The sequence below is a fragment of the Lathyrus oleraceus genome, chromosome 2, assembly GCF_024323335.1.
Source record: "Lathyrus oleraceus cultivar Zhongwan6 chromosome 2, CAAS_Psat_ZW6_1.0, whole genome shotgun sequence".
NCBI lineage: Eukaryota > Viridiplantae > Streptophyta > Magnoliopsida > Fabales > Fabaceae > Lathyrus > Lathyrus oleraceus.
This window is the reverse complement of record NC_066580.1, coordinates 439,717,379-439,742,408: the sequence shown is the minus strand read 5'-3', so window position 1 is coordinate 439,742,408 and position 25,030 is coordinate 439,717,379. Positions and strand designations below refer to the sequence as shown.

General features: G+C 36.2%; 1 pseudogene; it reads left to right on the top strand.

Moving 5' to 3' along the window:
* Positions 1 to 23,192, top strand: part of LOC127123608 (rhodanese-like domain-containing protein 17) — a 125,412-nt pseudogene extending 102,220 nt beyond the window's left edge.
* The last annotated feature ends 1,838 nt before the right edge of the window (positions 23,193 to 25,030 follow it).

The window sequence follows — 25,030 nt, the reverse complement described above, 5'->3', positions numbered from 1 at the left end:
GCATTGAAAGGCAAAAAAGTCCAACTTCAATTTCCCATAACTCTTTCATAAAAAATCCAAATGATGCAAAATCTAAGTCCATTTTGATTGTATTGAAGAGGTCTACAACTTTGATGTTGGTGGTTTTTTCATTTGGGGCTTGCATCATCAAAACAGAAAGGCTTGAACATTGGCCAAATTTAGAAACTTTGCCTTTACATGTTTTACACCTTGCACTTTAAACTCAAATTTCACCAATTTCCACACTTCAAATGGATTTTTTCCCAACATAATAATTGTTCCTTACATCAAGACTTGTCCAACCATTACTCACATGCTCATGTTTGGATTTGGCAAATGGCATTTTCGGAGAGGAGAAGTTTTAGGCATGATTATGCATAACATGTTGAAACTCATTATACAAGCTTGTGAATTACCAATTCCACGACCATTTCAGCTCAGTTATGTTTCAGAGTGCATTTGGCATTGAATTTGGGCCTTTTGAGTGATCATGCAAGCCCATGCAATGAATATCCAATTCCATGCACACGGCTTTGATCACACTTACCTTGCATTTCCATCTATAAATAAGAGCCTCACTCCATTCAAATTTCATCCATGAATCAACCTGAAATGCTGCTGAACTGAAAACCAAGCCACACCTAAAGGAACTATTCCAATTTTCTTCAATTTCTCAGATCTGAAATTCAACTAAATCAGGTTGAATTTCTAGATCTAAAGTTCCTAGACCTATCTCTCATACTCCATTGATCTTCTGTTTGGCCAAAGGAAGCAAGGAAGCAAGCTCAAATCTCTAGAATCCAAGGTTGTGCTCCAACTGGTTTTTTCTTTGAAACTCACCATTTATTGATCCATCTGCTTGGATATTGTGTTGGCTGAAGTCCTCTTCATAGAGGCGATTGTTTTGGGTGCTTAATTGTCGAAATCCATGAAGTTCACATGAACACCACAAAATTTCCATCTCTGATTTCTCTCAATATAGAGATCTAGAGTGAAATTGAGTGGTACATGGATGATGTACATCATCCCAGCTTTCCAATGATGCATGGATTGTGTATTTTTGTTAAGCTTTTTGAACCTGCAATTTTGGCCGGAAAACACAAGCTCGCCGGAGAAGACGGTGGCGCTGGCCACCGTCTCTTTTCCAGTTTGAATCTGGACCGTTGGATTGAGTTTCCCAGATCTAATCCTGGCCTTTGCTTCTTTTGACTTTCAATAATTGTTGGTGTTACGTGTGGACTGAAGCCTACCATGAGCGCGCGCTTCTGGAGCGTTTGATCAGCCACGTCAATTAATGAGGCTTGATCAAACGCTCCTTGTTTTTTTGAATTTCTTATTTTCTGATTTAATTTCTTTTATTTCTATTATTTTCAAAAATTCATATCTTCTTCATTTTAAATCCAAAAAATATGGGACCAATTGCATTCTTCTTCAAATAATTTCTAGTTTCTAATTTTGATTTTTAATATTTTTTATTTTGTCATTTGATATTTTTTGTGAAGTTTCTCTTTTCTGGTTGTTTTTAATTCATTTTAAATAGTTTTTGATATTCAAAAAATACAAAAATATTTTCCTAACCTATTTGAATGATGATGAAGCTACGAAAAATATTCTCATCAATTTTTTAATTGATTTTAGATTTATTTGAGATTTTAGTTCAATTAGGTTATTTTTATTCATTTTTAATCGATTAAAAATAGTTTATGACTTTTAAAAATGCTGAAATTTTTTGTCAAACTTTGTTTGACCTTGTTGAACTTGGGATAAATCACTTGGACCTTTCAAGGTTGATTTGAAGTGATTTTGAAGTTTGACCTTTCTTTTATTTTTAATTCAAGTTTATTTCAATATTAAAAATGCCAAAAATATTTTGCTTATTGTTTGACCTCCAATCTTCATCTCATTTATGATTTCTCATTGTTTGACTTTGACTTTCAATGTCATTTGGTCAATACACATGGATTGGTACATTTTCATTTCACCTTATGCATTTTAATCTTTCCATTTCATAATCCATTATTCATCTTCTTCTTCTTCTTCTTCTTTCATTTTGGTCAATGAGTTAAAGGTTGATAAGTTAACATTGATTAGGGAGGCTTAATCTTCCTTGATTCAAACCTAATTCATCTTGATCAATTAATCAAGTGAATGGCTTTGCATTAAGGATAGGTTGTTTCCTAAATCATGCAAAGGACTTAAACCAATACAAGATCAATTCTCTTTTTCCTTTTGGCATGGCAAGTTATTGGAACTTGGTTCACTAATCAAGACTTCTAACTTGTGTTGTTGCCTACATTATTATTGACCGGCCTCAGATAGTTGTGACTTCTACATAAGTCCAATTACGATTGCTTAACATAGCGCTAAATTTGGCTTATGGCACACTAACTACTAACACTAACCATTAACCATTAACATTTACTTTTTGCTCTTTACTTTTATGCAATTTACTATTCTTGCACATATTATTCATTTGCTTTTCCCTTTGCTCACTTGAGCACATGTTTATGTTAATGCCATTTGCCTTTTGCTCACTTGAGCTCATAATTGTGTATATACTATTGTGCTTGTGTTTTGATTTAATTGTTGTGGACCAAATGCCAAGAATTGGACAAAAGGGACTTAGATCTTAGGACTTTACCCAAGCTAATGGAGTTTGAAGAGCAACTAGGCCTCATGCCTTTAGAATGCTTAAATGTCAAAGAGCAACTAGGCCTCATGCCTTTATAATGCTTAAAGCTTGAAGATGAACATCGAAAGGACCATATTCTAAACTCCCTCTTGTCCATTCCTTGATTTTGTAAATAGAACCTTTTGATGTGTGTGTTTCTTTGTGCTAGGGATTCCCACTTGAGCCAAATTGAGGAACCATTGCCATGAGCTTCTAAGAGAGAGAGATCCGAAATACATTGAAGAGTCTTTCCAAGAGTTTATTTGATTGCTGATTGCTTGAGTTTATGCTTATGTGATTGCTTATTCCAAAGGATGGGAGCTACTTGGATCATCAATATGATCTCAAGAGAGGAACTCCATTGTGGTTTTATTCTTTATCCCTCACCTCTTGTATGCTTAGGACTTTAGCCTTTCTTCTTCTTCTCTCCACTCTAACCCAAGCCAAAAATTTTGTGCAAACATTTAACACTTGCTTTCAAAATTAGAAACTTAAGCCTTATTCTTTTGATTTTCAAACCTTCTTTTTCATAATATTTATTTTGAATTGAATCTTTAAGTCAACTTTGACCATTTTGTAAATACTTTTCATTGGTAAATATAACCCATTCAAAGGTTTTTTTGTGGTTTCAATGGCCACTTTCTTAATCAAAACTTTTCATAACCTTGAGCTATTAGGTTTGAGTTATCCTTGTGGTAGATGTAATACTCACCTATATCCTTAGTGATGGACAATGAGTCTTCCATGCTTATTATAGGGTTAACCCCTCACTAGCATGTTGAAGCTATCCTCACGTGGTGGATTTGTGGTTTTAGGTTGAGTTTTCTCCCTTTGATAACAAAAGACCTTAAGGCTTTTGGACCAATCAATTCACCAATTCATTTTGAGATTTTTACCCCGAACTACAAGGTTTTGATCCTAATCTTTTTAAGATGGTACATAGGCAATGGGTTTATCCATCCAAACACAAAATGTAAATAAACTTATATATTCTCTTCTCATCTCTTCAATCATGTTTGAACAAACAAATTTTTCACAAAAAAACAACAACCTTACAACAAATATGAAAAGGGCTCCCTAGGAGTACCTAGGATGTTTTTGGTGCCTAACACCTTCCCATTGCATAACCAACCCCCTTACCCAGATCTTTGACTCTCTTTTACTAGTTTTTGATTTGATAAAACTATTAGGTTTTTGTTCACTTTCTAACCATTCCTTTGGATAAATAGAAGTGCGGTGGCGACTCGACTTGTATGATTTACCTTGGATTTAGTCAATATCTCTAATGGTAACGAATACCCCGCTACACTAACCGGATCTACTATAGGTACCTCAATTCTCTTACCAACATCCTCTATATCTTTTGGGAAAACAGGCCCAAAAACACGACCGCTACGAGTCACTTTCGTAACATCAGCAATGTTCACAGTAAAACTAGTCGTAGGCAATGGAACCTCTTGATCATTCTCCAACATAGTAACGTTATACTGATACGGAACATCTCTATCGGATGCATACGGGACTGGACCCGTTAATTGTATTACCAATGGCGATACCAATCTGTTAATGTTATTACTGTTGTTGCTGTCAAATTGGATTACTACCCTCTTCGGGGTCTTGAATACAGGAACAATTACATTCGCATCGTCACCCAAGTTGACGACGAGCCAAAGCAGGGTTGTAGTTGATTCCTCCTTGTGTACCTATGAGGGGTACATTAGAGAATTCACCACAACTGTCAATAATATCCAAGCTACTCAATTAAGAGTCATACCAAACTATACCATCATTAGTGAGAGACATGAGTCTCTGAGACCACCGTAGACATTGTTTGTTCTCCACAAAAGTAGGCATCTGAGGCAAGTGTGAATTAAACCACTTGTACAAAAGAGGAACACAACACACAATCGTTCCACCACCTTTAGAGTTCCTTAAATGCAAAGAGAAGTACATATCACCCAACAGAGTAGGCATAAGATTCGCAATCAAGAAGATTCTAATGGCGTTAACATCAACACAATCGTCAATGTTAGGGAACAAAGTCAAACCATAGATGAGCAACACAAAGATGGCTTCAAAAGTGTCCACACTACCAACTTGAGCAAAGGTAGTAGGTTCCTAAATGAGAAACTCAGAAGTCAACCCAAACATTCCACCTTTCTTCACCCAATGAGCCTCAATCTCAGACTTCTTCATATGAAGAGCTTCAGCTATAAGATGAGATCTGGGAATCTCCTTCAATCCACTAAAGGGCACTTTGTTAGAAACATGTATTCCTAAGAGATGGGCATACTCCTCTAACGTGGGCATAAGCTGGTAATCAGGAAAAGTGAAGCAACGGTAGAGAGGATCATAAAACTGAACCAACATATTCAAAAGTCCTTCCACCATATTAGCAGACAAAACAGATAGCAGCTTCCCATGACGTTGCTTGAAGACCAAGGGATCTAATACAAAAGATGATATCTTCCTTAGCTCTCTCAGGTCAGGACATCTGAAACTGTACTTCTTAGTGTTCCTTCGTCCATAATCCATGGTCTGAAAATATTTGCAAATAAAACCTAAGTTCCTTGAAGTTATTTTGATGAATGTCATGATATGCATGAATGCATGAATGCAACAATCACAAATAAGGAATCACACACAAGGAAAACAAACAAAGATCAAGGGATGGATCAATTCGTTGTCAAGCAATCATCCATTTTGGTAGATTATGGTTTTCACCTCATTAACACCCAAGTTCCATTGATATTGACAAGACTTGATTGGATCAACCAAGAATCAAGGGTTTGTTGTGAATCATGAGCATGGAGTCAAGTTAAGAACCATCCCAAAGGAGTGTACTAAGGATAAAAACCTGTAGATTATGTTCTAAAAATTCCCAGAGTATTAATTCCATCTATCAGATATTATAGGTTAGGATGACTGACTCATCAACCCATAATATTCTCAAGAGAAACTCGCCTGAGTGTAGTATCGCATAACAACTCTTATCAAGTCTACACTTGAACAGTCTCCGCACTACGTCCTAAATAGGCCAAGTTGGGTTAAATGTTCTACGGTCCTTAGCTTCTTGGACCCCAAATTAGAGAAAGTAATGCCTAACCACAAATAACTTGTGTGACATTCATGACTCCAAAAGGGTCTCCATTGAGTAGATGGGTCTCAAGCCAACTTGTTAAGGACTACTCCATACAAGTCGAACATGACTATACCATCCTCCTAGCTTAATTGCACTCAAGTTTGGGTTAGAACTTATCTCACCACTCAGAGATCACCAAGCATAACAAGAAGATTATATCATACAAACAAATATACAAACATCAGATATACAGTTATATACACATAAAAGTAGGCTAAACCCAATGGAGACTACTCCCCAGTAGAGTCGCCACTTAATTTCTGTAGCGGTAAATTCATGACCATTAAGTTATGGATAAACTTAACGTCAATAAAACCAGATTCGCCACCGCACTTTTATTGTTTCCAAGGGAAAAGAGAAAAGTACGAACAAAACCCAAAGGTGTTAGTACCCAAAGTATCCTAGGTACTCCTAGGGAGCCCTTTTTTATGTGAACATGTGTTTTGGTATAAAATGATGTTTGCAATAAATAGAGTGTGGGGATGAGAAAATAATTCATTCATTATATTTTTGTGTTTGACAAGACCTTCGGACTTGTGCCTACATACCAACATAAAATAAGGGATCAAAACCTCGTAGTTCGTGGTATCAATTTCAAAGTGAGTTGATTGCTTTTAACAAAAATTTAAATTTAAATGAGGCACAAAGGGCCTAAAAGAGTTTGAATGAGTGTTAGTTCTTTTTGTCTTTTGAAACTTTAAGTCAATATGGTTAGATTCATTTACAAGTTTGATTAAGAAAAGAGTTTAAAAATGCAATGGCATAAGGCCAAAGTTTCTAATTTGCAATAAAGTTTAAGTTTAGAAATCACAAGCAAAGAATATTTTGAAAGAGGGGAGAGATTTGAAATTTAAGAAATGGGAGGAGATGAAGAGACTAATCCTAAGCAAAAATTTAAAAGTTAAGAGTTGAAAAGATCTGACCAATGAGATGCAATCCAATAGACAAGAATGTCATATAGAAACCCACTTTTCCCTTGGACTTTAGAATCAAGCAATTTCAATACACAAATAGTAAGATGAAGAGCAAAGGCATCAAATAAAGATAGCCACATCCAAACATACAACTTCATAGTCTTCTTCATAATCTCCCATGTATCAGATGGAATACTCCTTGAATGGCTCAAAATAATGCATTAGACACAGGTTCAAAATGACATTTGCATCAAGACCATGTTGCAGATGAACTCAAATGTATCTTCAACACTTGCATCAAATGAAAGTTCAATTCACAAGTACTTGGTTTCAGAAATGCTGGCATTGGCCAAGTCTTTTTGCATAGGGAATGTTTCCTAATTCTAAGTCCAAAGTCTCAAATCAAATCCAACAGTCCACACAAATATTTTTTAGGTTTTTTGTTTTTTATTAAGTATCTTAAGGTCAAAAGACCACACAAAAAAAATACACAAACAAGTATATACAATCACAATATATGGCTCAAGTGAGCAAAGTGAAAATTGCATTAAAATAAACAAGTTAAATGGTATGTATAATGACAAATGATAAATGGCTAAAATTTAAAGTGCATAAAAGTAAATGGCTTGGAATTAAAATTTAGTCAAGTGTTAGTTGATTAGAAGTTAGTGAGGTTTTGCTTTTTAATTGTTTTAAGTCATTCTTTGGAGACTTACAATCTCACTTACTAGAATGTTATGCCTTTGTGTCAAAATTTAGCATTACATTAAGCAATCGTAATTGGACTTATGTAGAAGTCACAACTATCTGCGTCTGGGAAATAAAACTTTGGTGTTAATGCATATTAGAGATATGGTATAATGAACCATACTCCTAAAACATACCACACAGAAAAAGAAAATGACAAAAGGGTGGACATAATCTCATCCATACTTGTATTGGTTTATCAACCAATTAGACTTAGGATATTGAGATATCATTAGCCAATGAGAGGAGTGGGATAGAAAAGGATTGAAGATGAAGAGGGAGGGAAAATGAGACAGACACAAATTGGTCATGGGAGGAATTTTATCAAATTAAGATCATTCATTCATTTTGGGAGATGAAATGTACATTTCATCAATCCTCTAAGTCCAATGATTTTAATCCAACAAAAGCCAAATCAACCTTGACCAAGGCCCAAACACAATAGTCAAACTTCACAAGTCAATGGAAATAGCTCAACACAATTTATTTTCAATTAAACAAATTAAAAATCAATTAAAAATGCATTAAATTAAATTATGTTTGATCAAAAACCTAAAACCTCTTCAAAACACCAAATAAATGGCCAAGAGATTTATCATAGGTCGAACAAGGTCAAAGGACCTTGGAGAAATTTTTTTATTATTTTTGAAAAGTCAGAAGTATTTTTAAACAATTAAAAATATACACAAAAACTATTAAATCATGAACAATATTAATATTGATCTAAAAAATAATTTAAATTCACAAAATGAAAGAGAGAAAATTTGATTTTTTTTGTGAAAGTGCCATATTTTTTGGATCAATATTAAAATTAATATATAAATTAATGAAAATAAACCAATCAAAATGGAAATTCATAAAATCAAAAATACGTGGACCATCTGATCTCCCTCATTAATTGAGGTGGCATATCAAATGGTCCAAAGCGCGCATTCCACCATACACCAAGTCAAGCGTGCTGCCCGCATGGTAATCACAACCAACGCTCAAGATTAAAACATTTTAAACGGATCATGTGGTTCAGAAGCTTGCCAACACATCATCGGAGCCAAAGCTCCGGTCTTCTTCTCCGGTGGACCTCACTGGACTGATCCACCTTCAACCATCACAAAAATGAAAAAAGAAGACATGAATTTAAAGAAAAAATGCTCAGGAGCTCGAATCTGGCCTCAATTTTGTCTAACTCCAAGTATATAGGAAGATACAGAGAGTTGAATTTTGAGGATCATGATTTGAGTTGCTTCGATTTGCCCTCAATGCAACTCAATCTTCTTGCCTACATTGGTAAGACTTCATACAACCAAAAATCAACAAGAATAATGGAGAATTGAGTGAAAATCGAAGAGATGAAAAATATGGAAATTCACCTTCAATGTAGCTTCAGATTGACATGATCTTGCATTCAATTATGCTTGGCCTTGCTTCAGATGCTTGATGGAATGGAAATGGATCAAGGAAAGGGATGGACTCTTGGAGTTTCAACTCAAAACAGTTGGAGATTTGAAACTCGATTTTCAAAGAAAATCTTTAAGCTTATCCTTTAATGGTGAGGGTTAGGGGTTGCTGAATCAAAGCTTGGGCATGAGGTCCTTATTTATGAGCAAGAGAGGTCTTATTTATAGGCCATGAGATTGATAATTGCACACTTCCATTTTTTTGCAAAAGTTTGAAAATCTCACTTGCATGCTTGCATGGGCGTGCAATAGGCCCATCAAATGATGCACTTAGGTACAAAATTGAGTGTAAGCCATGCTGAAATCATGTTGGCAAGCCATGCATTCGTGTATGAAAAGTGGAACTTGAAATTATCCAAATGGTCCTTCAACTTTAACCCATGCGCAAGTGCCTCATACTTTGTCCAAATGAGATGATTTTAGACTTTTTGGGAAGATTAGATCAACAGGAACAACTTTCATGTCTAACACTTTTTCATTTAAAGCTTGTACCATGATATATTTTGAGGTGGAAGTTTGGAAAATCAAACATATTAAAAAAAATTCTAAGTACCAAGCCATATGTTCACTTCTTCGACCACGAATAACTTTTTCTATGGACTTAAAATGAGAAACGTTCCTTCATAAAAGTTGTATATATTCAAAATCCATTCAGTTTGGTCACAAATTTGACCTCATTTGGATTTAGCATGAAGGAGTTATGCATTTTAGAAGTTGAGGAAAATCACTTCTTCAATGGTATTGGTCCAAAATGACCTATAATGTTTCCTCTTGGCACATGCATTTGCAAGTTGAATTTGTACTTCCTCCAAACATCAAAGTTGAAGTGGACATATTGAATTGGATAATTAAATTTTAATGGCTTTCATATAATAAAAATTTAGCAAGTTATGGTCTTGGGAAGTTGACCTTCAAACTAGGGTTTAGACAAAATGACCTATAATCTTTCACCATAAAAAATGACTTTCCAAGAAAAAATAGCTCTTAACCTCAACATGAAAGTTGTTTGGAATGTCATTTAGAGTAACTTTGATATTGGAATCATTTTCATATGATAAACATTGTAGGAGATAGGGTCTAGGGAACCCTAGTTTTGACCAGTCGACTTTCTCTGGTCAACCACCATAAACCAACTTGCTAGCTTGACATTATTTTGACTTTTGTGACTCATGGAGGATCATATATGCATAATATGATGTAATGTGAAGTATCCGTTGAAATATTTGATCAATTGTTGAAGAAACTTGTTGAAGAAACTTGTTGAAGAAGTCACATAAGATACCTAGATGAATTGGGGTTTCCAAGGCAAACCAACTCCAAACTCTTGATGATTTCTTGATCAAAATAACATGTGAAGATCATAGGGATCCATATATGATACTTAGAGCCATAGTAAACCAATATTTATTGAGCTCCTTGCATTGAGGGTCTTAAACCCTAGATATGAGCTTGATAGATCAAAGGTGAGCATACACACTACCTACAAAAGAGTTAAACTATACAATGACATATTTTTGGTATTTGGTTAGTAAAATAAAGAAAAATTAAGTATGAAACAATAAAATGTGTTTGGTGATCTCTCCCAATGCAAACCCAATGAATAAGGGGTAAGGAGGATGCCAAGGTGTGATCCCAATGCTTATGCATATGATAAGATAGTATGAGGGATCTTAGGGTCAAAATTGGGGTCTTACACATATCAAGTTGAGTTCTTCTCAGTTCCTGCTTTATCGGAGGGTAGTCCTGTTTGAGTGACAGACGGTGCATCACAATATATGTGTATAACCTGGACATATCTTGATATGACCAAGCGAACACATCGACATATTCACACAACAACTCAATCAACCCTTCTTAACATCAGCCTGTAGGTCGGCACCTATTCTGATTTCTTTCTTAAAGTCTTGAGACCCAAGGTTGATGATCTCTGTAGCAGTAAATTCATGATCATCAAGCTATTGACAAGCTAGAGATCAAATAACAAGAGTCGTTACCGCGCTTTTATTGTTTCCAAAGGAAAAGGGAAAAAGTACGAACAAAACCCAAAAAGTAAAAAGTTTTCAAATCAAAACTAATAAAATGTCAGAGATTACAGGTAAGGGGTTGATTACACAGAGGGAAGGTGTTAGCACCCAAAGTGTCCTAGATACTCCTAGGGAGCCCTTTTTGTGTGCATATGTACTTGGTATAAAGTGATGTTTACAAACAAATAGAATGGGGGGATTAGAAAAGAATTCATTAATTATATTTTTGTGTTTGACAAGACCTTCGGTCTTGTGCCTACGTACCAACATAAAAATGAGGGATCAAAACCTCGTAGTTCGTGATACAAATTTCAAAGTGGATACATTGCTTTTAACAAAATTAAGTTTGAAAGGCACAACGACATAAAATGGTTTGAATGAGTTAGTTATTTTTGGATTTTTGAAAGTTTAGGTCAAGTATAGTTAAATTTATTTACATGTTTGATTTAAGAAAAGAAGTTTGAAAATGCAATGGCATAAGGTCAAAGTTTATATCTTTTTGCAAAGTGGTCAAAGGTTAGAACAAAAGTAGTTCACACAAAGAAGATTTTGAAAAATAGAGAGAGAGATTTTGAAATTAAAGAAATGGGGAGAAGATGAAGAGACCGCCATATGTACAAAATTTAAAAGTTTAGAGTTGAAAAGATCTGACCAAATGGGTAGCAATCCATAAACAAGAATGTCAATAGAAACCCAAAATTCCCTTGGACTTTTAGAATCAAGCAACACACAAATGCACAATTAATAATATCTTAAAGAGCAAGGCAACAAATAAAGATGGCCACATCCAAGCTTATCCATTCCATGATCTTCTTCAAAATAGCCCATGCAACAGATGAATTCCACAAGTCACAGGTTCAAAATAACAGCTTCACAATGATCATGTTGCAGATGAACTCAAAAGGATCTTGAATGATGTATCAGATGAAGTTTCAAATTGCAAGCACTTGGTTTCTCAATAAGTTGGCATTGGCCAAGTCCTTTAGCATAGGAAGGTTGCCTAGATTCTAAGTCCATTTGTCCAAGATCAAGCTAACAGTCTACTCAAAAGTTTTTTAGGGTTTTTGTTGTTATTATGTACATTAATGGTCAAAGGTCACACAAGCAAACAAAGTATACAAACAAACTACATCACACGATATGGTCCAAGTGGACAAAGTGAAAATTGCATTAACATAAACAATTAGAATGATATGAACAATGGCAAATGAAATAAAGTGCTAAAAGTAAATTGCATTAAAGTAAAGGCTTGAAATTAAAAGTTAGTAGTTAATGGGTTAGAAGTTAGTATTGCTTTGCTTTTGCCTTTTTAATTGAAGTCATTATTTGGAGAACACTCAACCCACTTATCACAAGCATGGATCCTTGAACCAATACATCTTCCAAAGGAAGGAAAAAAGGCCAAGTTTCCACACAATACCATGAAAGAGGGGAGACTTACAATCTGACTAACTAGAATGCTAACGCCTTTTATGTCACAAATTTAGCGCTATGTTAAGCAATCGTAATTGGACTTATGTAGAAGTCACAACTATTTGAGGCCGAGCAATATAATTTTGGTGTTAATGTATGTTAGAGACATAATATTATGAACTATGCTCATGAAACATACCACACACAAAAAGAATATGCAAAAGGTGTGGCCTACTCTCATCCATACTCATGTTAATTTTTCAGTCAACTAGCCTTAGGATTTTGAGATGTCATAGGCCAAATGAAATGAATGAATAAAGAAGGGGAATAAGATGAAGTGGGAAGGGAATGGATGAAATCACAAATTGGTCAAAGGAGGACTTTTACCAAATTAATATCATTCATTCATTTTGGGAGATGGAATGTACATTCCATCAATCCCCTAAATCGAATGATATTAAGTTGACAAAGTCAAATCAACCTTGACCAAGGCCCAACAACGAGTCAAACATAAACAAGTCATCACAATTGGTCAACAAATTTATTTGGCATTTATTCAAATTTTAAAAATACTAAAATAGTGCATTTAAATTAAATATGGTTTGTCAAATTCCTAAAATATCATCAAAACACCAAAGAAATGGCCATGAGATTTATCATAGGTCAAACAAGGTCAAAGGACCTTGGAGAAAAAAATTCATAATTTTTGGACATTTAAAAATATTTTTAAACAATTAAAAATAAATGAAAAATCAATTAATTCATGAAAAATATTAATAATTATCCAAAAATAATTTTAATTCAGAATATGAAAGAGAAAAATATTTAAAGTTTTTTGGTGAAAGTCCCATATTTTTTGGATCAATATTAAATTTAATATGAATTATTGAAAGTAATGCAATTAAGATGAAAATTAAAATATCAGAAAAAACGTGGACCACTTGATCTCCCTCATTAATTGAGGTGGAAGATCAAGTGGATCAAAACACGTGTTCCACCGTGCACTCAAGTTAGCGCGTAACAGGCCTGGTATTCAAAAGGAATGCACGAGATTAAATCATTTTAAAAGGATCCTATGGCTCAGAACCATCCATCACACCACCGGCGGCCAAGGACCGGTTGTCTTCTCCAGCGAACCTCGCCGGACTGGTTCAGTCATAACCATCACCAAAATTAAAAACAAGGACATGATTTCAAAGTAAAAATGGCACTGAGTTCAAATCTAGCCTCAATTCACCCTAACTCCAAGTATATTGAGAGATACATGGAGTTGAAATTTGAGGTACATGAATTGAGTTACTTTGATTTGGTCTCAAAGCAACTCAATCTTCTTGCCTACATTGATAGGACTTCAGACAACCAAAGAATCAACAGAATTGAGCAAGAATTTGAGAGAATCGAAGAGATCAAAATTTCTGGAAAATACCTTCAATGGAGGTCTGGATTCAACTGATCTTGCTCTTGCTCGTGCTTGATCTCACTCCAAATGCTCGTAGAAGAAGGATTGAATGCTCAAAAGGTTGTGGATCACTGGAGATTTAAATTTCAAAATAGTGGAAATTCAACCTCAAATTCAAATGAATTTCTCAGGATTATCCTTTGCAATGTGAGGGTTAGAGGAAGGGATCAAAGTTGGCGCGAATGTGTGTGAAATGCTAAGCATATGAGGCTCTATTTATAGTTGAATCCATTACTTTTTGCACACTTGAAATCCACTTTCCAAATTTGGCATTGATGATGCATGGGTGCACGGGCGTGCATAGGCCCATAAAATCATTGTCATAAGTCCACAAATGAGTGTGAGATAGTCTTAATTCAACTTGGATTGCAAGGCAAGTGTTTATGAAGATTTGAAGTTTGATCGTTGCCAAGTGATATCACCATGTTCATGGCATGCGTAGCCTATGGATCCCTATTCCAAAATGTGTGAATTTGAGCTCTTTGGAAAGGTTAGATCAAGAGGAACAACTTTCATGTTCAACACTTTTTCATTTGGAGCTTGGAACTTGGAGAAATTTGAGGTGGAAGTTTGGAAAATTTTTCCATATCAAATATTTTCTAAGTGTCAAGCCATATGTCTCAATGTTCCACCTTGCTTAACTTTTTATGTGAGCTACAAATGAGAAACGTGTCTTCATCAAAGTTGTATATCTTTCAAATACTTTCAAAATGGTCACCAATTTCATGTCATTTGGTTTTGAAATGATATAGTTATGCATTTTTGAAGTTTGGAAAAATCACTTGATCAATGGTATAGGTCAAAAGTGACCTATAATGTAACCTCAAAGCACATGCTCAAAAAAGTTGAATTAGCTCCCACTCCAAACATAAAAGTTGAATTAGACACATTTAATTTGATTGTGAAACTTTGAAATCTTTCATCTCATAAAAATTTAGAAAGTTATGGCCTTGGGAAGTTGACTTTCAAATTAGGGTTTAGACAAAATGACCTATAATGTTTCAACATAGAAAATGATTTTCCAAGCAAAACTAGCTCTAGGTATAAACATGAAAGTTGTTTGGAATGTCATTTAGAGTAAAGTTTCTCTTGGAATCATTTTCATATAGTAAAAATCGTAGGAGATAGGGTCTAGGGAGACCCAGTTTTTATCAAATGAATTCATTTGGCCAACCGCCATTAACCAACTTGATAACTTCCAATTATCTTGACTTTCTTGGCTCATGGTAGATCATATATGCATAAGATGATGAATTTTGAAGTGTCCTTTGAGAAATATGATCAATTTGTGAGATAGCTTATTGGAGAAGTTACTCAAGATACCCAATCAAACTAGGATTTCCAAGGCAAATCACCCTCAAACTCTTGAAGAAAAAATGATCAATATAACATGTAGAGAACATTGGGACTCATATATGATGCTCATAACCATTATTGGATCAATTCTTGGATGTGCTCTTTGTTCATGAGGGTCTTAAACCCTAGATGTGAACTTGATAGATCAATGGTGATCATGCCCTGCCTACAAAAGAGTTAGACAAATACAAAGACATATTTTTTATATTTTGGTTAGTGAAATGATAAAATACAAGTATGATACAATCACAAGGTGCTTGGTGATCTCTCCCAAAACAAACCCAATAAAGGAGGGGTAAGGAGAATGCCAAGGTATGATCCCATGCTAATGCCTATGATGAAGTTACATGAGGGATCTTAGGGTGAAAATTGGGGTCTTACAATCTCCAATGACTCTTGGTATGGTTGAATCAATTTTTATTATTGATGTAGTAGTCTGGCCAACTCCTTTGGGAGTTCATAATCTTCATCACAATCTTCCTCAGCTCGGTAGATCATATTTTCGAAGTTATAATTGACCATAGCAATATTATTGTCAATGGAATCCGAGTTGGATCTGCATGAATGATTCATGCTTTATTTTAGAATGTGGACTAGAAACAAAAATATGAAACATTGTCGAATTTTTTCTTCGAAAAAACATAAAAAGGGAAAGACATGGAGCACAATTGTATGTGAAACACTTCTTTTATTTCATTTTAAACAATGATGAAAACATCGGGCCCCCTACAAGCTCCTCTATGCCTTGGGCACGAGCATAACGATCTGAAATTAAAATAGAAAATTATGTTTGATAGAAAGTAACTTCAAGTATGTCCACTTCTGTCCAATTATTGAGTGTCTGGCCCACTTTCTTCTTGAGCACGAAGAAATCAGCTTCAGACACGCTGATGTCGTCATCCACCATGGTGACTTGCCCTTGAAAGAGATGTTTGACCCTCACGAACTTCTCAGGAATAGAGAGAGCCAACTTATCCTCTATTGTAGGCGCATTTTTCTGAGTTATCTATCTCGAATGATATCCCAAGCCAGACCTATTTTTGTTGACAAGTAGCTCTAAGACTCTTTCCCATCCTTCTAGATGGTCTACTTTGATCACAGTCTGAGCGTCTCTCAGCGATGACATTGGGAGCTCAGGTTTTCCGGATACTCTTCCATTGAGGGGATTCATCAACACATTGGCAATATCAGATGCTTGAAATGGTGTCTCATGAATCTCTCCATATACCTCAACATACCGGAAGGAGGATAATTGTCTGACCAGGATGTCTTCTTCCCCATCAATAGTGATCAACTTACCATTGACGATAAACTTCGGTTTTTGATGGAGAGTAGAGGTGACTTCCCCCACAACATGGATCCATGGGTGACCCAGAAGGCAGCTATATGCTGGATGAATATCCCTCACATAGAAAGTTACGAAGAAGGTGTAAGGTCCAATTTTAATAGGAAGATTCACTTCACCAATGATGGACCAACAATAACCTTCAAATGCTTGAACTATCAGTGTGTTGGGCTTCATTAGTAGGCCATGTATTGTCATCTTAGTCAGGGAATTCTTTGGAAGCATGTTCAAAAAAGTCTCGGTCCACTAGTACCCGATGCATTATTGTGTCAATACACTCTATGGATATATGTAGGGCTTTGTTATGAGCTTTGCCTTCGGGAGGCAATTCATCATCATAAAAGCCTTAGCATCCACTCGAAGCTATATTTTCTAGTACCCCTTCGAACTGATTGAAGGTGATCTCTTGGGGCACGTGGACCGCACCAAGAAACTTGATTAAAATGTCTCCGTGGGCTTCAGAACACAGCAATAGTGAGAGTATAGAAATCTTGGACAGTGTTTGGTTGACTTGGTCAACCACTTTGTAGTCACTTCTTTTGATAATACGGAGGAACTCATCACATCATCTGATGTGGCTTTGCCTTGAGTATGGGCTTTCCCTTGCTCCAGGCCTGCAGGTTGCTTACCCTTATTCTTGGCGTTAGCTCCAAGATTCTCTTTTTCAGGTTATGGTGGTGGTGTTGCGAATATGCGACCACTTCGGGTCATACCACCAGCTCCTGTAATATTTACAGTTGGCTCTTGAACTTCAATTGGTTTTTGAACTCCAATAGGATTTTGTAGTTCCGCAAACTTCTAAGTTTCCACATGTTTAGAAACTTCAATAGGTACATGAATTACTAAAGGCCTTTAAGTTTCAGAGGACCTTTCTTCAAGTCTTTGCCCATGCTAATAGGCTATGGAATTGTAATTCCAGGGGACAACTTTAGTGCTTTCATATGGGAAAGGAGTTGGCACTCTAATTAATATGGGTGTCGTGGGAGTGTTCTCAACAGGTATCTGCATCATATAATAAGGTATTTCCAAAGTAGCCACATCACCGACTGCTAAAGTGTGTTCTACCAGGAAAGTTCCTCGGTCTATTAGTGACTGAATACCTTTTTGAGCTTCCCATAACCCTGTGGAGTATTTAAATAGTGTGCATAATCAATAGTGCATCCGGGGAACACATGTTTTAGGAGCAACTATTCCTTTACCGCCAGTAATGGAGTCTTTATCATGTCGACCTTCGAGATACGGTTGACCTCAACAGACTCTTGTATCATGTTAACTATGTGCCCAGTGTGAGGAGGCATCGGATTATTGTCAACATTGGGCCTTGCAGGCGTGAACGAGATGGCCTTGGAGTCAATGAGATCTTGGACTTTATACCTGAATGCCTTACAGTTATCAATAGTGTGGTCGGGTGCCCCGTTATGGAACTAACAATGTACATTGATGTCATATCCCGGTGGGAGTGGTGTTAGTGGGGGCTTGGCTTCCCTTAATTTGACAAGAGAACTATTTAATAGGTGGTTTAATAGTTGACTGCAGCTCATGGGGAGAGGGTCGAGTCTCCTCTCTTGTCTTCTAGGGAGTTGTTGGCCTGGATGATATTGTTGATAATTGTTTTTCCTGGGTGCGTACGGTTGTTGGTACTGGACAAGCGGTTGATATTAGAATTGTTGTTGAGCAGTAGGAATTTCATATATCTGTTGTTGATAGTTGTTGGGAGTTACCTCTGCAACTTGATAATAGGGGGTCTGGTAAGCTTTACCTTTCCCCTTGCAAGTTGATCCAGCATTGGTCTCCCCCTCCTTCTTTTGGGGGAAACCACTATAGGGTTTCTTTTCCCCATTGGAGGCAGCAACGGGACCTTGGATATTTCTAGTCTTAAGACCGTTCTCGATCCTTTCTCTAGTGACAATGATATCAGAGAAGCCGAAAGAAACACTTCCTATCATCTGATCCAGATACGGGCCTTGGAGTGTTCCCATAAACATGTCAACAAGTTCTTTTTCAAGCAGAGGAGGCTAGACCCTAGCAGCTAGGTCTCTCTAGTGTTGCGCGTATTCTTTAAAAGATTCTTTAGAATTTTGATTCAAGCTCTGAAGTCCTATCTTGTTGGGCGTCATGCCGGTGTTGTACTGATAGTGTTTCAAGAAATCCTCAACTAGCTCTCTCCAGGAACACACATGCGCACGTTCAACCTGCATATACCATTCCAGGGATGCTCCGTTGAGACTGTCCTGAAAGAAATGCATCAGTAGCTTCTCATCACCTGAGTAGGCTGCCATTTCCTACAATAGGATCTAATATGGGTCTTGGGACAAGTAACCCCCTTATATTTCTTGAAGGTAGGGACCTTAAACTTAGCTGGGATGTTCACCTCTAGGACTAAGCACATATCAGCAGCTTCCAGGCCAAAGGTGCTAGTATCTTCAATGGCTTTGACCCTTTCGTCCATCATCTAAAACCTTCTCTTAAGCTCAGTGGGAGATGGGCCAAAGGGCTCATACAAGGATTCATTTCTAGGCATGAAGAAGTCTCCATCGTGATCATTTGTTCCAACCAGAGAACTTCCATGAACAGGGACATGGAATGTGTGGGAAGCATTTAGATTGGTAGGCACCCCCTCAGCATGGGCGTGAATAACAATAGGAACTCTGTTCCCCATAGCAGGATTAGTAGCATTCATATTGGCAGCGACCCCCTGGGTTAGCATGGTGATTGTCCTCTGGTCTATGGACAACATTCTGCATGATGTCCATGAGTTTCCCCAACTGGGCTCTCATTTGAGTCATCTCCTCCTGTATGGCATCCTGGTTTTGTTCGATTCTTTCCATAATTGTCTTATGCTTAGCTCAAGTGTTATAGAAGTGGGAAGTCAGATTGACAGCGAGAGTTAGTGAACAGAAGGCCAAAATAACAATGAGACCATCTGGATGTATTATGAAATGCATGAATATATGATTAATGCATGATGCATGTTTGTTTGTTTTTTATTCTCGGGGGAACCTTATATGATTCATAATGCGACAGTAAAACATTATAAAATGGAAGATAAAGTAGGAACACCGAATTCAAACAAGTCAAGCATTTTATTCATGAATTTGATATTACAAAGAGGTATAATACAGTAATTTCAAAACATGAAAAAGGAAAACAATAAAGCTATGATCAAATGGTACACTTTGCTTTTAGTTCCTTCATCTCCTTCAATTTAACTTTGAACCTTTTCATCATTCGGTCATAAAGGTATATGAACCGGAGTATGGAGTGGGGAGTGGTTTTCTCATCAGCATCTTCTAGAGAATCCTCTAGCTTCCAAGGAACTTCCTTGATTAACTCTTTGCAGAACCTCACCAAACAATCATACTTGGCTCGATACAAAGCAGCAACAGGTTGCAACAAGTTGATAGATCTAGCATAAGTATCAAGAAGACTATTTATTTGAGCCTTCTCATTGAGCCAGCCCAAACTCTCATTCTTCAAAGCAGAAAAATGATATCTCTAATGTTCTTCACTCGAAATGGCAATATCAACTTTGTGACATTTCTCTCTCCATACTTGAGGGGTGATGTAGGAAACTCTGATCGCTTCGTCTTTAAGACGATGTTCCACCTCTACCTTGGCATTGGATTTGCGGAAGGAAAGTTTAAGTTTCTGAATCTCCAGGTCGGACTCATCTCTCAATACCTTCTTCTCTTTGACAGCCAACTCGAACCAACGGTGGTTGTCACCTCACTCCTTTTCTGTCTGCTTTAACTATTTTCGGAGAGAAGTTAGCCCCATATCTGCTTGAGCTAAAGCATCTTAGTATTTCTCTTTGAGGTTCTCATCAACTTTCTCCTTCTTTATGCTTTCCAATAAGAGCTCAATATCTTCTTCACTCTTTCTTTTCAACTTAGCATGATCTCTATCCAATGCATGAAGCTTCGATCGCAAGTTTTCGTTCTCTTTGGTTAACTATGTGATAGTTGCTTTCAATGCATCTACTTCCCCCTTGGATGCATACACTGGTTATGGGGGAGGAATCTGGACATCCACACTGTATGGTAGCTTGAGTTCTTTTGCCCTTTGTACCACCCATTGGTGATACGGCTCCTTAGCTCAACAATCACGTTTGCTTAGCTCTTTTCCTTTGTGATGAATCTAAGTCCAAGCTTGCTTAACCTTTTGCAACAGAGTTGTGTTCTCTGCTCCCAAACCGAGCAAGAGAAATTCCTTCAGTAATTCAGCCCTAGGTTCATTCTCCATCAGATATCCCAACTGTCTCATGGCCAACGAAGGGTTGTAATTGATGCAACCTCTTGGACCCATGAGTGGAACATTCGGGAAGTTTCCATAGCTCATGATAACCTGCTCTATGTTGGAGGTAGGAAGGTACCAAACCAAAGCTTCAACAGTAAGGGAGGAAAACTTCTGGGACCACCTCAAGTCCTTCAAGAAATCTACCTAAGACCCTTTTGAAGCATGTGAGATAAGAGCCAAGTATACAACAGTGAAGCACCGTTCAATACCATGCCCTTCTTCTTTTCATGCCTAGTGCGCAAGAAGAAATGCACATCAGACACCAATGCAGGGACGGGTCCAGATACAAATACGTTGATGATGGAATGGTTTATATAATCGTCGTCATTTGGAAACATGACAACTCCATAGATCAGAAGGGCTAAAATGGCACATAAGGGCATCCATTTCCCTTCTTTATCCAAGGCCCATGCCTTGTCTTCCAAGAACTTCCTAGCAAATCCCCTAGGCCAAAGACCAAGGGATACCTCTTCGACAGATAAGTGGAGTGCTTCAGCAACTGATTTAAGCATCAATAGTTCACCAAACTTTGTGAAATGAGGGTGGTCTTTCACATACCAACCTAGAAGCTTCTTGTACTCTTCAATGGTCGGAGCCAACTGAAAGTCTTTGAATGTAAAACATATGAGTGGTGGATCATAATACTAGGATAAGGCCACCAAAGTTAAGACGTCTATAAAGGTAGTAAGAAGATCCAGGATCTGTCCATATCTACAAATGAAATTGTTCTTCTTATCAATATACCTCTTGCTTATAAAAAAAATTACACTTACAACCAAACTTCTAGAAGGAAAATCATAATCTCGACAAATAATATCCTTTTCAACCAGCAGTGGCATACCATATTACCATCAATGATTATATACATTTTTCATAATACCATTCGTTTATTCACTCTATATTTTTAATATTCCAATATTAAATCATTGTTGAATCTTAAACCAGTAAACATAGACCCTAGATTTCAAACAAAAGTAACTTATATCTTACATATAAATAACATGCGTCTTTGTATTTTGTATAACTTCAAAAAAATATGAAGGTTAATTTAACCAAAATCATATAAAGTTCTACATTTGCATTTGCATTTGCATTTATGCTTAGCTATAGCTTATGCAAGTTATAAACTATACAATAATGTCTTGTTGGCTGACGTTGTTTCTTCTTCTTTTGTTTGTGTTGTGTAGCTCAAATGCAGAGGTTGTGAATATTGATGTTAGGTAACCTCTCTCTCTCTCTCTCTCTCTCTCTCTCTCTCTCTATATATATATATATATATATGATGTTAGGTAACCTTCTCTCTCTCTCTAGATCTCTCTCTCTCTCCCCTTCTCTCTCTCTCCTCTCTCTCTCTCCTCTCTCTCTCTCTCTCTCTCTCTCTCTCTCTCTCTCTCTCTCTCTCTCTCTCTCTCTCTCCTCTCCTCTCCTCTCTCTCGCTCTCTCTCTCTCTCCTCTCTCTCTCTCTCTCTTCTCTCTCTGGCTCTCTCTCTCTCCTCTCTGCTCTCTCTCCTCTCTCTCTCTCTCTCTCTCTCTCTCTCCTCTCTCTCTCTTCTCTCTCTCTCTCTCTCTCTCTCTCTCTCCTCTCTCTCTCTCTCTCTCTCTCTCTCTCTCTCTCCTCTCTCTCTCTCTCTCCTCTCTTCTCTCTCTCTCCTTCTCTCTCTCTCTCTCTCTCTCTCTCTCTCTCTCTCTCTCTCTCTCTCTCTCTCTATGTATATATATATATAATGTAGCTCAAATTTTAATCTAAATTATTTCATAATTTATCGGACGGTGGAAGAGTTTTTGAAAGCGCATGCATATGCGGTTAATATCTTTAATATTCCATATATGATGGATACACCAAACGGTAAAAAACTTTTCACTCTCTCGTATTTTTTACTTTCTCATATTAAAAAAGAATAATTATAAAGTAATATGTTTTTGGTTTAGTAATAAGTTAAAAAATGTATATTGTGTTTTTGGAAACCAGGCAAGGTGAAGAACTCTAATTTTTTTAAAGGAAGTTTCATTTGTATTCAACAAAGAAGATCATATCATTGTGGTAAGTGGTATCTATCTTTTTTTTGGTCATTTATATTTTTCAATTATATTTCTTACAAATAAAAAATATAAATTTAGGATTGTCAAATTGGGGTGAGATCTCTATCTGCAACTACTGATCTACTAGCTGGTGTAAGTTAATTAATTGTAATGCAATTAATTAATTTATTCTATTTTTAAATTAAAATAAACTAACATGAATTGGTTTGATAATGAATAGGGTTTTAAGAATGTGAAGGACATGGGAGGAGGTTATGCGGAATGAGTCAGAAACAAGCTTCTAGTGATACATAAGGGGCAAAAGAACAACTATAATTATAATACGATCTAGAGACGGTTTGAGTATGGTGGAGAAAGATAATAGGAATTCTATTTTTTAAGAGTATCGATAAATTTTTGTAAGTAGTTACATTTTCAATGAAAGAAAAATAAATTGTGATAGTTAAAAAATTACAAAAGAAAGTTGAAGAAAGTAGTGAAAAAAATTATACATTTGAGGTTTTTTCTTATGCATGAAAAAACAATTATCAATTTATTTTGTTTAAATAAATATTTTGGGTAAGTTTTAGGAGTCTAGTAAAGACACTCTTATTTATATTTTATAACTCAAACAATTGTCTCTCTTAACATAATATTGAGTAATATAGAATAAATTAATATTTTATAATTTTGTTTAAAATTAAATTCTTAGATGATCATGCTATAATAGAAACCCAAATTATGGAGAAAATATATCAAAACCAATTTAAAATATTATAATTGTTATTCTTTTCAAGATAAAATTCCATTTTCAAAATTAAAAGTTAGTTTAATTATCATGCAATCTCACCACATCACAATCATTCATGAACATGAATTTATAGATAGTCATAATGAAAATCAAATATTTTTAATAATTTTTTTTTTAAAATTGAATCAAACCAAAACAATATTATAAACATAAAAGAGTAACATGAGTCTCATCTGAGTGTAGAGATAGTCGTAGAAGAGGACATATAACCTATCAAAAGAGTTGCAAATCCTTTTATCGTCTTCAATGTGTGAAACTAACCAATCCGAAGAAGGGTCCACATCTAGTTGAGCTTCATCCACCTTTTATGCACAATAAAAAACATAAATTGTGTCCACCGACTAAGGATCCACCTAGTGGTAGAACTCAACATCAATATAAGCCTGATTATATGAGGTTGCCTCTCCATCCCCTTTTGAAGAGCTAAGAGGGTTGTATCTGTTCTCAACGAAACCTCCTTCAAACTCAGAGTTATCACTTAATACAATAAAATTGGGGTTGGGACCACTGATTTCTAGAGGATCAACATATGGGAAGTCAAGACTCTCATAAATCATCGACACTTGATAATCCCCCTAATCAACTTCATTTATATTCTCGCGCACATCCCTAAGTTAGTCATGGTGTTTTGGACCGGCCATAAGGTCCAAATAGACACTGAATCCCAATATTGGGCAAATGTAAAAGAACAAGATAAGGAATAGATGGATTCCATTTCCATGACTTATCAAGGGAACTTACTTGCTAAGTCCTTCCTCATAGTCCATATGTATCTGACCATCAACCACATTTCACGCTCACACACGCATTAAATTTCTAACTAACTCTTCTATTTAAATGGATGATCATGCCATTTCTCATTTATTGAATCTCTTCTTCATTCAAACTTCACTTCTTACTCCCTTACTGACTTGAGAACTAGAATGATAACCTTGTAGGCCAGTCATCACTCCACCTCATCGGAACTTTGAACCACTATAGCATACCACTAGTTCAACTCCTCTGATCATTATTTAGTTCTAGAACAGAACATTAGCACCGTATGTGAGAATCAAATTTTGATTTCTTTGATTTACATAATCTGTCATTTATCTATTTTATTGAATCAAATTTAAATATATTTCAATCGAAGTTAAGACTATGTCTCCAAGTTAGCTTCCTGAATCTTGAAGTCGAACTCTTCGTATCAGATCTACCAGATGATGGAAGCGTCGAAAGCCACTCATTTCTATGTTCAACGGAAATTCGCTGCATCTGCTGAATCAGTAAGAAATCCTCATTCGCCTCTTTGAAGGATGGGCGACGAAATCTCAATAGCTACTCCTTTCGCTCCTCCATTGCCAAATTTTGTTCAATCTGAAATAGATCAAGGGACTTCT